The following is a 12148-nucleotide window of genomic DNA, read 5'->3' as shown; positions in this document are numbered from 1 at the left end:
AGGTCTGTGATCCTGTCCCCCAGCCCTGAGGGGTGCAGAGATAAGGCTGGGCATCTCGCACCCGGAACGATCTGCAGGCACCAGGTCAGCCTCCTGTCCTTCACCCGGCACTGCATGGATGCCTCCCTGTGAACGGTACCACTCAGAAGCCAAGGAGGCATGTGCCAGAAGGCTCGAGGGGAGGCACATTTGTCACCACCTGGCACAGCTGAGGAGTTAGATGGAGGCGTGAGACAAAATGGGCCTAGATTCCATGACCCGTGGCCATATCTTGTGCAAGTTTAAAAGCCCTAGGTGGAGAGAAAAGGGGAGAACCGGCATCACAGATGTTTGGATGAGGGTCTGGCTGAGGCCTCGCAACCCAGCAGAATTCCGTGACATTGGAGAGATCGGATGAAAGCTCCCCTGAGAGGCTCTGAGGGCAGAGTTGACACCTTTCAATTTGACAGCCTCCAGGAGTTATGCAAACCAGGAAAAGAGCTCTCCTGCCTATGTAGAAGTGGAAACCATGAGGGGGTCCCTCCCGATGGATGTCATTAAGGGAGAGAGAGGTGGAAAATGGCATGGCTGGGTGAGCTGCTGCCTGGGTGAGGGGGTCTGGACTATAGCCCCCTCCAAAATAGAAGTCCGGATGGGGGATAGAGGTGGAAAGTGGCCAGGCAAGGAGCACTCCCTCCTGTGTGGGAGGTCCGGATTTTGCCCCCCCAGTGTGAGAAATGTCCCCAAGGGAGCATCTGGTGGAAGGCTGCAGGGCCAGGAGTGCTTTTGCCAGGCAGGGGGAAGGCGTCCGACCTCACCCGGTACGCAACGGCATCCCCAAAATCTCGCCAAATCCCTAGAATGGCTCTGGATTTGAAAGTAGGGGGACATGGAAGTCCCGATGAGAGCGTGCCTGCCCCTCAGTGGCCGAGTGGAGTTACACGAGGGCAGCCAGGCTCGCAGGGAGGTCCCCCTGAGAGGCTCAGAGGACATGGGGAAATGGCACAGTTTGGCAGCCTGCAGGGGATATGCGGGAGATGGGAACTGTAGTGCTTTGGACCTGAAAGGAGGGGGGATGTGGAACTCCCAATGAGACCGTCCCTGCCCCTTAGCAGCCAAGGGGATCTCTGCAAGGGTGGCCTGGATCAGAGGGATATCCCCCTGAGAGGCTCTGAGGGCCGGGGGAACACAGCACAGTTTGGCAGCCTGCAGGGAATATTCGAGAGATGGGGACTGTGGTGTTGTGTATCTCTGCTATCTTTAAACATAACAAACAAAAAAAAAAAAATCTTGCTTTTTTCCCACTTTCTGAAATTTAAAAAAAAGTTAAGTTACAGATTTGCTGCTCTGAACTGTTTGTAAGTTTCTTGGAGGCCATTGCTTGCTTGGGCTAAAGGGAAGTCTCTGTGTTCATCAGTGGCAGTGGTAAACACTAAACAGCCTGCCTGCCCCTGTGGGAGTGGTTACTGCCTAGAAACTGTAGTTTTATTGGCCATTTTGGGTCAATTCTAAACTCCTTGATCCCCCTCTCTTAAAACCGTCTTTTGCCCATTTTTGCGCATAGCTCAGCATCGGGCAGTGCCGCTTAATCAGGTTTTAAACTATTCCCAGCTCCACAAACTCTGCTCTTCACTTTTTCCCTTAGAACTGTTCCAAATCTCAAAGTAAGCACTCTATTTTCCTTCTAAAACCCAGCAGTAGCTAGGATAAGTGTCTTATAAGTAAGCACTAATAAACTAAAGCACTACACCCTCGTATACTCCCTTTAAGTACTTGGCTCCCTATTGGTCCTTTTTGATCAAGTCAAAAAGTAATTCCTTATACTATTCTGGCATGTCCAAAAGTCAGTTTCAGGTTTACTCTCCAGTCCAGCTGGTGAATATGGGAATCTTGAGGCAATGATACAACTGCCTTATGTATACAGACCACCCTCTCCTCTTCCCAACAAGCTCAAATATATGTGAGAGATGCAACTATATAGCCAAACTGGAGGCTGAGCTCTCTCAACTTAGTACTGGCATGGTCAGTCTGGAGGAGAAGGTAATCACACACACCACAAATCCAGTCTCACACAGACCTATCGCAACAGCAAACCAAACACATAAACACACAAAAACATACTCGGAGGCTCTAAATAAAAAATCTGCCCAAGCAACAGAGACCTCCAAAGCAGACATCCAAGCAACTGCTACCCCGCAACAATACCCACATATCACATAGTTCACAAAGTCAGTGTGCCACATAGTCACAGCCCTTAAGGCTAAACATCACACCTAATACACTTGTAATAGGTGACTCTATTGTCAGACACACTGATGTCCCACTCACCAGGCTGAACAAGGAGAAGGTCACTGTAAGCTGCCTGTCGGGTGCCAGGATCTGCCACATAACACAAGCACTCAGGTCACTCCAAAGCAAGAACAAATATGACTTTGTCCATGCATAAACATTGTCCATGTTGGTGTGAATGACCTTAGATGTACCTCACTGGATTATATGAAAAGAGACATAGAGGTGCTCTCTGATCATGTGGCCCAGGCCGGTATGACCCTGACCTTGAGTAGCATCTTACCCTCACCAAGAATGATACCACAGTATAAACACAAAATGATCAATTTCAACAGTTGGCTAAAGTATTGGTGTCACTCAAAGGGGATCCAGTGTCTGTCAGCCTGGGATGACATGCTTGACAAGCCACGTTGCTTCACTAGGGATGGCTTGCATCTGTCACCCCTGGGTTTTTGAATACTGGCCAAGGCTCTTGCCACCCCCATAGTGCCTTTTTTAGGCAAGGCTCAAAAGACAAACCCACCTCCTTAGACAACACAAGGAAAAAGAAACTAAGGGTAATGCTGCTCAACACCAGAAGTTTAAACCTCAAGATGCATGCACTCGAGGCTCTCCTCAGGATGGAGAATATCGATATGTGTGCAGTAACAGAAACCTGGTTCAAGACTCCCAAGAGCACCCCAGCACTACCAGGCTGTACCTCATACCATGCTTTTCAGCCCCAAAACTTGGATCGAACGACAAGAGGAGGAGGAGTATCCATATCCATCAAAGATACCCATACCTCCAGGCTAGTGGCACTGCACAAAGCATCTGAGACCATCCATGTGCAACTAACAGTGGGCAAAACTGCCTTCCAGTTTGTAGCCTGCTACAGACCACCCTCCCAAACTCAGGAACCCCACTCGGCTTTCCTGAAGACACTGGAGAATATGAAGGTCTCTCCAAACACCATTATATTGGGTGACTTTAACTACCCAAACATAGATTGGGAGCACTACTCAAGCCCCAACACCTAAGCCTAACGGTTCCTTGAATTTATAAACTCAAATGGTATGGAACAACTGGTCACCACTCCCACAAGAGGGGAAAACATATTGGACCTGATCATCACCAACATGGGGACTCTATGTTCCATACCAGAGGTATTCCCCTCATTGGTAAGATCTGACCATAAATTAATCACTATGGGCATCCATATCCCGTCCCTACCCCCAGCAAAGGAAACCACAGTCAAAGACTTCTGAAAAGCAAATGTCCCACTTCTCAAAACCGAGGTGGAATACTTCAAAGCCCCAGGGCCAGTGGAAAATACAGCCAAACCACAGAATCCTTTACAAACGCATTCTATGGATACCTACAGGAATGCATGGATCGTGCTATCCCAAATAAAACCAAGACACACTCCTCCAAAGGCAGGATACCTGTCTGGTGGACCCCAGCCATAAATAAGCTGTACAACAGAAGGAGGAAGCTACTACATGATAGAGCAAAATCCCTGAAAGGGAAGGCAACTCTGATCAGTACTAGCAAGAAACTACGATCCCTCATAAAATCATCTAAGGCTAGCTTTGAAAGAAAAATTGCACAAGACGCTAAAGATAATCACAAAGCTTTCTTTAGTTATGTCAGAAACCTGGGTGGAAACTCCCAGATATCCTCTGAGTTAGTGTAAAATGACAAAAAATACACTGAACAGACATTGCCAACATCCTGGCAGACAGGTTCAGTGCAAACTTCTCCCCCAAATGAGCAAATGACTATCCCAACAGAGTGTAGCCTCCCTGACATCACAGATGCACAGGTGAGAGCTGCCCTCTCCAAAGCAAAAAACACAGCATCAATGGTACCAGACGGTGTCCCGGGCTGCGTTTTACATGAACTCCAAGAAGAATTGAACCCTCACTTAAAATCACAGTTCAGTCTCAGAATTACAACAGGATATGTACCCAAAGAATGGCGTACAGCAACAGTGGTCCCACTCCATAAAGGTGGTGCCACAAAGGACCCCGGAAACTATCACCCTATAAGCCTAACTAGCCTGGTCTGCAAAGCTATGGAGCATATCATCATGGAAATCATAAACAAAGACATTGGGACCCTCCAAACACTGGATCCTACCCAATTCGGCTTTGTTAAGGGCAGATCTTGCCTCTTGAACCTGGTCAATTTCTTTGAAACAGTCACCAAGGTCATAGACAAAGGGAAGGTAGTCCACACAGCCTACCTTGACCTTGCAAAAGCCTTCGACACAATACCCCACTTGGGCGTCATAAATAAGCTCACCAGCTTAAATATCAACCCCTATGTCACAAGATGGGTTGCAAACTGGCTTAGGGATAGAACCCACATGGTCGGAATTGCAGGTGCCATGTCAGACTCTAAACCAGTTACAAGTGGCGTCCCACAAGGCTCAGTCCTGGGACCTGTCTTGTTCGGTATATATTTATATATGACTGCAAACTGGGGGCCATAATCGACTCATTGACTGACACAAGCATCCTCCAAAAAGGTCTCGCAGAGACAGATGACTGGTGCCAGAGCCATGGCCTAATGCTAAATGCCAAAAAGTGCATAGTCATCCCCTTTGGGAAAAACAAAGTGCCCCCAAATTACCACATAGGTGGTAATCCATTAAGTACGGAAGAAATAATTAGGGATTTGGAGACCCAAGTAGATTGCAATCTCTCCTTTGACAATCACATTGCCAAAGTGGTTAGAAAGACATTCTATATAGCCCACTTTATCATGAACGGGTTCACATCTAGATCAAGAGAGGTCAATGTGCCCCTTTACTCATCACTCATCAGGCCCATAATTGAATACAGTGCCCCATTTGGGATGTATCTTACCCGACACCTGCTACAAATAGAAAGACCCAAAAGTACCTCACCAAGAGGATCAAGGGACTCAAACAGATGCCCTACACAGTTAGGCTAAAGAAACTCCAGCTCTACTCAGTTGCTTACTGCCTACTCAGAGGCGATCTGTGCCTGATGTATAAAGCCATGTCCAACCCAGAATTAATGGACGTGCTCCATCTCAAGAAATCCAAATCCATCAGAACTACACGCTCCAGTGACTTAAATCTCAGCACAGAAATAAATAGAACATGCTGGAGGGACAGATTCATATCCCAGAGGCTCCCCTCACTCTGGAACAAAATCCCAATCCATGTCAGACAAAGCCCCTCAATGACCCTCTTCAAGAAGAATCTTGACGTTTGGATGGGAGATCATAAATTTACCCCTGGGATCTCTTCTGTGTCACTGCTAGACAGAGGCACGGTAAACTAACCTTAAATGGGCTATCTTCTGTGACCTACTATACAGAGGCACAGTCAACTAATCTAAGAAGGGTGGCGAAAGCCAAACACACTCTGGCTAGGCTTGTAAATGCCTTAGGGCAGATAGCCTAGTATCAACCTATGAACCTATGAACCTATGTTCTGGACCTGAAAGGAGGGGGACATGGAAGTCCCAATGAGAGAGGTCCTACCCATCGGTGGCTGAGGGGAGCTCTGCGAGGGTGGGATGGATCAGAGGGAGGTCTCCCTGAGAGGCTCCGAGGGCAGGGGGACACGGCATGATTTGGCAGCCTGCAAGGGATATGCAGGAGACGGGGACTTTGGTGCTCTGGACCTGAAAGGAGGGGGATGTGGAAGTCCCAATGAGAGCATGCCTGGCCCTTGTCGGTTGAGGGAAGCTCCATGAGGGCAGCCTGTGTTGGAAGGAGGTCCCCCTGAGAGGCTCTGAGGGCACGGGGCCACGGCACGGTTTGGCAGCCTGTAGGGGACATGGATGCAGCGGTGTCCCCTGAGTTGAGTCTGAGGCAGTAGCCAGGAGAGTTGCTGACTGTGTGGGCATGCCGAGGGCTACCCCCAGAAGCCGGGACTGTGATCCCATGCTCCCAGGCCCCAGGGGTGCGGAGATATGGCCACTGTGGTGTCTCTCTCCTGGTTCCAGTGGGGGGAGTTGGCCGACAGTGCAGGCATGCCAAGGGCCTTCTCTGGAAGCCAGGTCTGTGATCCCATCCTCCCAGGTCCCAGGGGTGCAGAGATAGGGACGTCATGGTGTTTTGTGCCTGGGTTTGGCAGGGGGAGTCGGCAGACAGTGCAGTGCGGGCATGCCAAGAGCCACCTCCAGAAGCAAGGGCTGTGATTCCATCCTCCCAAGCCCTAGGGGTGCAGGGATATGGCCGCAGTGGTGTCTCATGCATGGCTCCAGTGGGGGGAGTCAGCCGACAGCACGGGCATGCCGAGGGCTGTACCAGAAAACCAGGTCTGCGATCCCATCCTCCCAGGCCCCAGAGGTGCAGAGATACAGTTGCTGTGGTGTGTCTCACCCAGCTCCTGTGGTGTGAGTCATCTGACAGCACAGGCATGCCAAGAGGTTCTGAGGGTATGGCGACCCGGCACAGCTTGGCAGCCTGCAGGGGACATGGAGATTGAAGGATCCCCGAGGTGAGCCTTTGGCTGCGGCCTGGTAAAGAGGTCTCTCTGCAGGGTCAAAGGGGAGGGTCACCGTAGTATGCCCTTATGGAAGTCCTTAAGGGAGCTTCATGCAGAGGGCTGCAGGCTTGCAGACCTCTTGGCCAGGCAGAGGCATCCGACCTCGCCCCATTCTCAAAGGGGTTCTTGAAAAATCGCAAAGTCCCCAGAGTAGCACTGGATTGAAAAAGAGGAGGACTTGGAAGTCTGCATGAGAGCGTACCTGCCCTTCTGTGGATGAGGGGAGTTCTGCGGGGGATGTCACACCCTGCAAGTTTGCTCCCCTGACTGCACAGTGGGCACGCATGATCCAGCATGGTTTGGCAGCTTCCAGGAATTAAGGAATGACAGAGAGTCTCAGAGTGTGAGTCTGGGTCCCAGCCCTAGGGGACAATGATCTGCCAGGTGTCTGAGAGGGCTTGTGGTGCCCTCACGGGCCTCTTCCTCCTGGCCAGAATTCTGTATGAGACAGGATCTGCCCCTCAGTGGCTGAGGGGAGTTCCGCAGGGCCAGTTGCACCCTGCAGGTTTGCTCACCTGATAGCCTGGTGAACATGTGTGATCTGGCCTGATTTGGCAGCCTCCAGGAGTTAAGGGATGACAGGCTGTCTCATCAGAGTGTGAGTCCAGGTCCCAGCCCCAGGGGAGAACATCCTGTCAGGTGTCTGCGTGGGATTGAGGCACCCTCATGGGCCTCTTCTTCCGGGCCTGAAGTCCATATGAGAGCGGATATGCCCCTCAGCGGCCGAGGGGAGTTCTGTGGGGCTGATAACACCCTGCAGGTATATCCACTGGAAGGGTGGCAGGCACACGTGATCTGGCATGATTTGGCAGCCTTCAGGAGCTGAAGGATGATGGGGTGCCCCGTCAAAATGCATGAGTGTGAGTGTCTCAGTCTGGGTCCCAGCCCAGGGAGAGAAAAGATGGGGTGTCCCATCAGAGTCCATGTCCCAGCTCTGGGTGATGTCCCGCCAGGTGTCTGCATGGGATCGAGGTGCCCTTACCCACTGTCCATCGGTGGATCGGGATGACTGACTCCCACTAACAGAGGGCCCCCGTGGCATGGCTCTGTCGGTCATGGCTTGTGGGTTCAGCTTCTCACCCCAGGAATGAGGTGTGGGTGGGTGTGTGGCGCACTCCATGCCCCTCAGGACAGAAGTCTAGGTGAGACCAATGAATCTGGGATGAGGCAAAGGAGTCCTGTGACATGGCCATCATCCCCTGGCATCCGTGAGCTGCCAAAGCATGGAGGGGTTTCTTTCCCACTTTTCTCTGGCTAGGAGTGCTGATGTTCACTGTGCTGGCCTGCAGCCCTCCGGGGTCATGGTTGCCGGTCCATGACCAGCACCCAGGGTGTCCCCTCTGTGGGGAGAGGGACCCCTCCTTTTGGCAGAGGTGAGGGTTCTGTCCCCTCCTCTCTACCCACCTGCTGAGGTGCTCCGATCTGGTTGATCCTGCCAGTAGCATATGCTTGTCTCAAAGATTAAGCCATGCAAGTCTCAGTGCACAGGGATGCTCCAATGAAACTGCAAATGGCTCATTAAATCAGATATGGTTTGATTGCTCCACCATTACTTGCATAACTGTGGTAATTCTAGAGCTAATACATGCTGACGAGTGCTGACCTCTGGGGATGCGTGCATTTATCAGACCAAAATGAATCCGGGTCTCGGTCTGGCAGCTTTGGTGACTCTAGATAAACTCGGGCCAATCCCATTCCCTTGTGGTGGCGACGCAACATTCGAATGTCTGGCCTATCAAATTTTGATGGTACTATCTGTGTCTACCATAGTGACCACGGGTAACGAGGAATCGGGGTTTGATTCTGGAGAGGGAGTCTGAAAAATGGCTACCACATCCAAGGAAGGCAGCAGGTGCGCAAATTACCCACTCCCGACTCGGCGATGTAGTGAAGAAAAATAGCAATACAGGACTTTTTCGAGGCCCTGTAACTGGAATGAGTACACTTTAAATCCTTTAACGAGGATCTATTGGAGGGCAAGTCTGGTGCCAGCATCCATGGTAATTCCAGCTCCAATAGCGTATATTAAAGTTGCTGCAGTTAAAAAGCTCATAGTCGGATCTTGGGATCAGGCTGGTAGTCCGCCGTGAGGTGAGCTGCTGCCTGTCCCAGCCCCTGCCTCTCAGTGCTCCCTCGCTGCTCTTAGCTGAGTGTTCTGGGGGTCCGAAGCATTTACTTTGAAAAAATTAGAGTGTTGAAAGCAGTCCGGTTGCCCGAATACTTCAGCTAGGAATAATGGAATAGGACTCTGGTTCTATTTTGTTAGTTTTCAGAACTGGGGCCATGATTAAGAGGGATCTCCGGGGGCATTTGTATTGTGCCATTAGAGGTAAAATTCTTGGACCGGTGCAAGACGAATGAAAGTGAAAGCATTTGCCAAGAATGTTTTCTTTAATCAAGAATGAAAGTTGGAGGTTAGAAGATGATCAGAAACCGTCATAGTTCTGACCATAAACAATGCCAGCTAGTGATCCGGCGGTATTATTCCCATGACCTGCCGGGGAGCTTCCGGGAACCCAAAGTCTTTGGGTTCCGAGGGGAGTATGGTTGCAAAGCTGAAATTTAAAGGAATTAATGGAAGGGCACCACCAGGAGTGGAGCTTGCAGCTTAATTTGACACAACATGGGAAACCTCACATGGTCCGGACACGGAAATAATTGACAGATTTATATCTCTTTCTCAATTCTGTGGGTGGTGGTACATGGCCATTCTTAGTTGGTGGAGTGATTTGTCTGGTTAATTCCAATAACGATCAAGACTCTGCCATGATAACTAGTTATGTGGTCCAGTGCAGTCATCTCCAACTTCTTCAATGGACAAGTGGCTTTCAGCCAAATGAGATTGAACAATAACAGGTCTGTGATGCCCTTAGATATTCGGGGCTGCACGCGTGCAACACTGAATGGATCAGCAAGTGTCTACCCTTGGCTGACAGGTTCGGGTAATCTGTTGAATCCTGTTCATGATAAGGACTGGAGATTGCAATTATTCCCCATGAATGAGGAATTCCCAGTAAGTGAGGGTTATAAGCTCACATTGATTAAGTCCATGCCCTTTGTACACACCGCCCACCGCTACTACCGATTGGATGGTTTAGTGAGGTCCTCGGATCAGGCCTGCTGGAGTCGGTCATGGCCCCGGTGATACACCAAGAAGACGATCAAACTTGACTATCTAGAAGAAGTAAAAGTCATAACAAGGTTTCTGTAGGTGAACCTGCTGAATGATCATTAACACCAAGGGTCCTGGGATGGTGCTGTCCCTGGGTACCAGGGCATCTCCTCGCTCTGCCACCCTGACCCTCAATGTCTCTCTCTCTCTGTCTCTCTCTGACTCCTATCTCTCTGTGCGCCCTGGTGGAGACCATTGGGACTGAGCCTGTGGTTCCTGGGGGAGGGAGGGAGGGGAGGGAGTCAGAGGAGGGGTGGCATCTATCCCTCCTTGCTTCCTGGTGGTGGGAGGGAGAGGGTCCATCCGTGTAGTGGGAAGTGTGGGTGCTCCTCTGCTGCCTTGAAACATGGTTGTGGAGGGTGCACTCAGCCCAATGGTGCTGTCCACCACATGCCCTGGAGGTGGCTGGCTCCCCATGTGATAGGGAGAGGGTACCATCCCAGCAGGTGGGGAGTGGCCTCCCCTCTGACTGTATGGGGCCATCCCTCGGGGTGGCACACTGGAGTCCTCTCCCCTTGATGTCAGTTGGGGGTACCTGTGGAGGATGCCCCACTCCACGCGAATGTCAGTTTAAAGACCCGGAAGGTTGGCAGTGTGGCCACTGCAGGACTCCCTGCTGTCTTGTGGTGTGGGGCCAGTAACCCCAGTCTGGGCACCCACGATGCCTGTGAAACCTTGCATGCTCATATTGAGGTGCGATGCTGCATGGGCAGCAATGCCCCTGGCAAATGAGAACTGTATGACTGAGCGGTGGATCATTCAGCTCATGTGTCAATGAAGAACACAGCTAGCTGTGAGAACTAATGTGAATTGCAGGACACATTGATCATCAGCACTTCGAACGCACTTTGTGGCCCCGGGTTACTCCCAAGGCTATGCCTGTCTGAGGGTTGCCATGCCTTCCATCACCCCCAAGGGTGTCTGCCCCTGTTGAGGGTACAGCCAGGGAGTCAAGGGAGCCTGCTGAGGGCCCCCATCCCCCCAGGGAGAAATGCAGATGGAGGAGAAGAGTCCCCTGCTGTTCTGAGCCAGGAAGCCTGTCTGAGGATAGGAGGGAGCAGGTGTGCATTGGGCCTGCCCCCCTGGAGGCTTTTGGTGGCAATGCTACCAGGCTGCCCTCCTGGGGTGGAGCCCGACACCCACCTGCCCGGTTCTCGTGTGCCAGGGCTGTGTTGGCTGTCCTCCTCTGCAGCCTGTAGTCCGGTGGTGGGGATTGGGTGTTTGGGAGACAGGGGAGGACGAGTAGTCTGTTCACCCCCTGAGGCCCCTGCTGTCCCCCCTTTGACCACGCTCGGAACATGACCTCAGATCAGACGTGGCAACCCACCGAATTTAAGCATATTACTAAGCATAGGAAAATAAACTAACCAGGATTCTCTCAGTAACGGTGAGTGAAGAGGGAAGAGCCCAGCGCTGAATCCCCACCCGGGCAATAGGCACATGAAAATGTGGTGTATGGAAGTTCATTTCCCCAGCGCCGCCCAGAGGGCCCAAGTCCTTGTGATCGAGGCTCAGCCCGTGGATGGTGTGAGGCCGGTGGTGGCCCCGGCATGTCGGGATCAGGTCTTCCCCGAGTCGGGTTGTTTGTGAATGCAGCTCAAAGTGAGTGGTAAACCCCATCTAAGGATAAACACCGGCACAAGACCGATAGCGGACAAGTACCGTAAGGGAAAGTTGAAAAGAACTTTGGAGACAGAGTTCAAGATGGCATGAAACCATTAAGAGGTAAATGGGTGGGGTCCTAGAGGTCTGCCCGGAGGACTCAACTCGGTGGCCCTGCCAGCTGCCTGGGTGAGGCAGATCCCCCTCCTCCTCCAGGGGGTGGTGGACCATCCCCGGGCATGCCGGCCGCCCGAGTGCACTTCCTCCATGGTGGTGCGCCGAGACCGGCTCCAGGTCGGCCTGGAAGGCCATGTGGAAGGTGACTCCCCTCCCCAGAGAGGAGTGTTACAGCCCGTGACATCAGCCTTCACTGTGCCTAGGGTCATGGGAGATGGCCGCTGTCACACCCACCCTCGCATTGGTGGCCAGTGGCCCCCACAGCACCTGGGCAGGATTGTTGACTGTGCTGGACTGCCCTCAGTGTGACCCAACCACATCCTACTGCTGGGCTGATGGGCTCACCTCATGTGCCCAGGGTCTACAGAGACAATAATGACACACCCGTCCAGTCTTGAAACATGGACCAAGGAGTCTAA

General features: G+C 51.7%; 2 non-coding genes across 2 annotated transcripts in view; both read left to right on the top strand.

The window, feature by feature from the left end:
- Window positions 1-10689: 10689 nt before the first annotated feature.
- LOC122798942 lies at window positions 10690-10843 on the top strand. Its single transcript, XR_006364362.1, has one exon. It is a non-coding gene; the product is annotated as a 5.8S ribosomal RNA (ribosomal RNA).
- Window positions 10844-11249: 406 nt separating this feature from the next.
- LOC122799051 overlaps window positions 11250-12148 on the top strand; it is a 3760-nt gene continuing 2861 nt past the window's right edge. Inside the window, exon 1 of the ribosomal RNA XR_006364424.1 lies at window positions 11250-12148. This exon is cut by the window's right edge and continues 2861 nt beyond it. This is a non-coding gene — a ribosomal RNA (28S ribosomal RNA).

This window comes from Protopterus annectens, chromosome 3.part1, assembly GCF_019279795.1.
Source record: "Protopterus annectens isolate FY-2018-M chromosome 3.part1, PAN1.0, whole genome shotgun sequence".
NCBI lineage: Eukaryota > Metazoa > Chordata > Ceratodontiformes > Protopteridae > Protopterus > Protopterus annectens.
The sequence above is the reverse complement of the archived record's forward strand: the minus strand, read 5'-3'. Positions and strand labels throughout refer to the sequence as shown.